This window comes from Musca domestica, unplaced genomic scaffold (genome assembly GCF_030504385.1).
Source record: "Musca domestica strain aabys unplaced genomic scaffold, Musca_domestica.polishedcontigs.V.1.1 39, whole genome shotgun sequence".
NCBI classification, from domain to species: Eukaryota; Metazoa; Arthropoda; class Insecta; order Diptera; family Muscidae; genus Musca; species Musca domestica.
Window position 1 is genome coordinate 36,355 of NW_026712326.1, and position 5,937 is coordinate 42,291.

The following is a 5,937-nucleotide window of genomic DNA, read 5'->3' on the forward strand; positions in this document are numbered from 1 at the left end:
AGTCTTTTTTATTTAGTTTTTTTTACTTTTGCTTACGAACGAAATAATATAAAGCAATTCTTATTTTATCAATAATATTAGAAGAATAATAATAAAAATTATGTACAATAATTAACTTTGCAGATAATAATTTTTTAGAGAATAAAACTCAAAAACGAATCAGCTAAAAAAATCAAAATCCTTAAAAAAAACATTTTAAAATAAAATTAAGTTAAAATTAAACAAATAATAATATAAACTACAATAAAATATAAACAAATAATCTTAGTTAAAAAAAATAAACTAAAAATGTATCTCCAATTTAAAAATAAATTAAAAATTAAATATCAAAATAAAAAGATAATATAAAATATAAAAAAAAAATTAATTGTTTCCGCCCGGGATCGAACCGGGGGCCTTCCGCGTGTTAGGCGGATGTGATAACCACTACACCACGGAAACATATAGTCATAGCAACCAAAGCAACTAACAGTAAGCACAAAAGCTTCCCTACACACTATACAAAAGCTTTGCCATTACTTTTCACATGAACCTAAATATAGCACAGCCACTGCAGACACACAGTCGACAACAGGGCAACCACACATCCAAACACACAAGTTATACGCCATGAACATGCGCCAGACAAGTGAAAGTTCGAAATGAAAAACAAAACAACAACAAATCAAAAAAGGAGCAATGCCATGCCATGCCTTTTTAAAAGTGAAAACAAAAGCAAACAAACAAACGCCGGTTACAAAAAGTTTCGATTAGGATGGTTATGCCGAAACCCGGGATTGAACCGGGGACCTTTAGATCTTCAGTCTAACGCTCTCCCAACTGAGCTATTTCGGCTTATGGGGGTTCCTTTTGAAATTTGTTAAATCAATAAGCGTTTTTTAAAGGCTTTAGATTATTAAATTAAGGTTTATATCTAAAAGTTTGCGTAAACGAATGACGTCTTGGTTGTACTAAGTATTCTTCTCTTTTAACAAATATGAGAAAGTTTAGCAATTTCATCATAATTATCAACAATTTTTAATTAAACCAGTAATTAAAAGTCAAAAGTCGGGTGGCACCGATTATATGATACCCTACACCACTATTCCTACTTAGTAGATCTCCCGTAACAAAAGCATTTATTTGAAGTAGATCATACCACCTATCAACATTTGGGTTTAGAGCAGTTATAATTTGGTCTCAGGGGAACTTATATATGGGAGGCATAACCAATTCTTAATCGATTTTCACTAAATTTGACGGAGACATTTTAATCTTTTATGCCAAATAACAATGCTATAGAGTGCCTGATATCACTTCGAGAAGGATTATATTAAAAAAATATATATCGGGGCGGAGTTCTACCAACTAGAAACCTACGTCCCGAAATTCGCTCCATTTGGGCTGATATTAGCCGTTATTTGCATAATAAATCTGAAATCGGATTAGGGATATATGGGAGCTACATCCAAATCTGAGCCGATCTCGATAAAATCTGACAAAGGTATTCTCGAGCTCTATAAGATAGCTGGTAACAAATATCATTGTTGTCGAATGCATATTATGAATATGAGGGACTTAAAGACCAAATCGGATGAAACATATACAGGGTGAGATGAAAAAACTGCAACCAACTTTAGACTGCTGTCATATGTAAGCCACTCGTCCGACAGCTGTTAAAATTACTCCAGTGACATGTTTACAAGCGTACAAAAGGATTTTGGTGAGAATTTTTCAGAAAAAAATTATTCGTGATTGTGATTCAAGCGTGATAATGTGATTTCTTTATATTTGACTAAAAAACCACAAGTGGCTATCGTTAGAGCTCTCCAGCATTTAAATGTGAATAAATCTTTTGTGTCTCGTACCATCGCTCGTTATCGTCATACTGGTAGCGTAGCCCGACGTTAAGGAAGTGGACGGAAGAAAAGAGCCACATCAGCAGAAATGGTTGGAACAGTAAAGAAGCGACTTAATCGAAACCCACGTACCAGTGACCGAAAAATGGCTCGTAAGCAGAACATGTCGCCATATTCCATTCGCAAATATTGAAAAATGAGCTCGGGGTAAAAAATGGAAGAACTTACACCGCTACAGAAAGAAAATAGACTCAAAAGAGCTAAAGTGTTGCTTCGCTTGGCCGAAAGTTGTGAACTGCCGCATTTGGTTTTCTCCGATGAGAAAACATTCTTTGTTCAGCAGTTTGTAAACAACCAAAATTATCGTGTTGACTTGCCAAAGAGGTCAGCTGAAAATGAGCACCTTCGGTTGGCCACCAGAACTCAAGCGCCAGCCATGGTGATGGTGTGGGCCGCCATTACAGCCGATGGTCGCTTTACGCTCATGTTAATCGACCGTGGCATCAGAATAAATGCCGAATTTATCGCGAAAATATGCTGGAGGGTGTATTAAGGCCTTGGGCACACAAACAGCCCTTAGACATTTCAACAGGACTCAGCACCATCGCACTCAGCACGCGACACCCAAGAGTGGTTACAAAATCAGGTTCCTAGCTTCATTTCCAGCGTACAATGGCCACCAAAATCTCCGGATACCAATCCGTTGGACTATTGTGTCTGGAATATTTTGGAAAGCAAGGTTGGCACTAAAAAATAAAAAAAGTGTCGATCACCTCAAGTAAGTGCTTCGCCGGGAATGGGCCAAAATACCGCAAAGCAACATTCGGGCAGAGTGTGACGGTTTCATTGGCCGTTTAAAGACCATAATTCGTGCCAATGGTGACCAATTCGAACAAATCTAAACTTATTCTAAAATTTGATGCTATTTCCGACATTTTTTGCTTGCATTCTATAAAATTTAAAAAACAAAATGTAAAACTTATGGCGTTTGACTTTGTTGCAGTTTTTTATATCACCCTTTAATTCTTATCGAAGTTATATAATACACTATGCAGCAATGTTTTTTGACACAAGAGGTACAAAGGTCTCCGTCAAATTACTTGAAAATCGATTCAGAGTTGGATATAGTTCCCAAATTGTGACCACTCTAAAGCCATGATACGCATTCATTCAAAGTAGATCATATCAACTATGAACCTTTGTTGGTATGATTTACTTCACATTAATTCCTAATATAAACTTTTCTGTTACGGGAACTCTTCTTAATACGCATAGGGTATCATATAGTCGGCTTTTGATCTTTCCTTACTGTGTTTTTTTTTTTTTTTTTTTTGTTTTTTGAAATACCATATATAACCCAGTGTTAAATAACACAATCTGGGCGTCTAAAACATGAATCGTAAAACAAAAGCATATTTCGACTCCTGTAATATTCCCTACTCGACTCTGGCTTTGGTATAAGAATACTGCGAAACTCGTATATTATTTCGTTAGTAACACCTCAAAATATTTATCAGTGTATGTATGTATTGACCGACGTCTAGAGTCTATAGCAAGAAGTAGAAACAAGTAACCTCTTAAACATTATTCGACATTATTGGTGAAAAAATTTTACAATATTGTGGTAAAACACTCTTGTCATCCCATCGAGAGTTCAATTCAAATTGATTTTTCAAGTCCGGCCTCCAAAGGATTAACACCTGCCCTGTTGAAAATTTTCAATATTGATAAACTGAATTGTTATACATTTGGTATTTTGATTAATTTTAATTCAATTTTTTCCAACGAACATTTTTCGACATGTTTTTAAATTTTAAAGTTTTAATGGGAGAACACATCCCACTTAAAATTAACAAATTTTGTGTGGCGCGAATTTCCATTTACTATCTCTTATGTTCTGTTAATCTGAATTTTAGCATTTTCCTTTTAAATACATTCCACAAATATTTCCGTTTATCGTTACATTTGTATATCATGACCTTTAACACTTACAGCACTCTATGATTTGTTCAACAATTCCTAAACATTTAATTCAATTTTAATTTTTTAATTTTTAGGTTTTTAACATATTGTCAAACGTGTTTTGTGTGGAGATTTGTCATCTATGTACCACGCACATATATACGAACATGTATACGTATATAAGGGAAAGGCAGTAGTTTTTTGCCCTTGTAAAGTTTTCATGAAAATTATTTTAATTTAATTTTCATTGCATTCCACATAAGGACGATGTGTCTCTCTCTTGCATTGTTTAACAAACAATACGGATGTCACACACAACCGCCCACCCATTCGTACACTGACAGTACTTCAAGTAAATATTTGTATTTAACAAAAAAAAATATAAAAATAAATAAAAAAGGAATGAGAAACTGTGAACATATACCTTGCAAATAATGTTGAATCCTTTGAAAAAAAAAAAAAACAACACAAACATGAAAAGGATGCAATGCAAAGTATGTGGGTGTGTGTGTTTTACGTGTGCTGTATATTTTGTTCACAACAAAACCTTGAGGTCATGTAGATTTTACTTTTTTTATTTGATAAAAAAAAGTGTTGATTTGTTAGAGGTTTTATTGTGGATACCATAACATGACGGGTTAAGAAAGAAAGACATATACAAAGGTATTTAACGATTTATATGGAAATTTATTGCATTTGCAATTTATTGCAGTGACCCGAGTCGGTGGATGTAAATTGAGAATTTGGGGTACTACCCACCAATAACCCAAATTCCAAAATAATACATTATTAATTAAAGGGCATGCCAATCGAAAAAGGATATAATTATATTAGAAGTAGTTCATTTTAAGGCCACTAAAAGGGAAAATTCAGGGTACAAAGCAAAAAAAAAAAAATCATTACAAATACGATTATTGACTCTTGCTCTTTGTAAAGCTATTTCGATCTTGGGCTGTTCGTTCGTCCGTCGGTCTGTCTGACTGACTGGTGAGCAGAGTTATAGAAGGAAGTATCCAATTTAATCGAAACTAGCCCCATACTAATATCAAACTTAAATCGAGTTCGGAGATGGGAACATCGATCCTTTCTTTCTGGTACCTCCCTTACAAAAGATCAAAATTTTCGTATTAAATAATTTGCAATATAGAACAAGAAAGGATTATCTAATTTTACAAATCCCAATATCTGTATTAGTGCTATGAGTGGTGCGAAAATTGACATCATTTACCTCCCCCACAAAGGGTCAAAATTTTTAATAATTATAAATCTCATAAAATGCGAAATAAGCATCCGATTCTCAACAAATTTCACACATTCCAATATTTCTACTAATACAAGATCTGTTATGAAGGTGGTAGACATCGGCCTACCCGTTCTGGTAACTCCACCATAAGGTTCACTATTTTCAATATTTATATCTAATAACCTGCGAAACAAGTCAGCGATTCTATCCAAAGTTGGTATATCTACATATACTCTCAATCAGAGATCTGGTTTTACTTTTATGGATTTTATCGGCTCACTCCTTCTCGTAGCACCCTCATAAAGGGGTCAAAACTTTGAATAACTCTGAAGCTCAAATACGGGACAAGATCAACTCGGCACATCCCAAAAATTCTGTCAACACAAGACCTTTTGGCCCATTCCCGGCGAAGCGCTGGCTTGAGGTGATCGAAACTTTGATATTTTTTAGTGCTAACCATGCTTTCCAAAATACTCCAGACACAATAGTCCAATGGATTGGTATCCGGAGATTTTAGTGGCCATTGTGAGCTAGAAATGAAGCGAGGAACCTCATTTTATAACCATTCTTGGGTGGCGCGTGCTGAGTGCGATGGTGCTGAGTCCTGTTGGAATGTCCAAGGTCTGCGGCAAAATGCTTGCGTGCCCAAGGCATTCATACACCCTCCAGAATATTTTCGTGACAATATTCGACATTTATTTGGATGCCACGGTCGATTAATACGAGCAGAGAGCGACCATCGGCTATTATGGCTGTCCACACCATCACCATGGCCGGCGCTTGCGTTCTGGTGGCCAACCGAAGGTGCACATTTTCAGCTGACCTCTTTCGCAATTAAACACGATCATTTTGTTTGTTTACAAACTGCTGGACAACGAATGTTTTCTCATCGGA

General features: G+C 35.5%; 2 non-coding genes across 2 annotated transcripts; both read right to left on the reverse strand.

Moving 5' to 3' along the window:
• Nucleotides 1-368: 368 nt before the first annotated feature.
• TRNAV-AAC (transfer RNA valine (anticodon AAC)) lies at nucleotides 369-441 on the reverse strand. Its single transcript has one exon. It is a non-coding gene; the product is annotated as a tRNA-Val (tRNA).
• A 320-nt stretch (nucleotides 442-761) lies between these two features.
• On the reverse strand, nucleotides 762-834 carry TRNAF-GAA (transfer RNA phenylalanine (anticodon GAA)). The gene has a single exon. It is a non-coding gene; the product is annotated as a tRNA-Phe (tRNA).
• Between the last annotated feature and the right edge of the window lie 5,103 nt (nucleotides 835-5,937).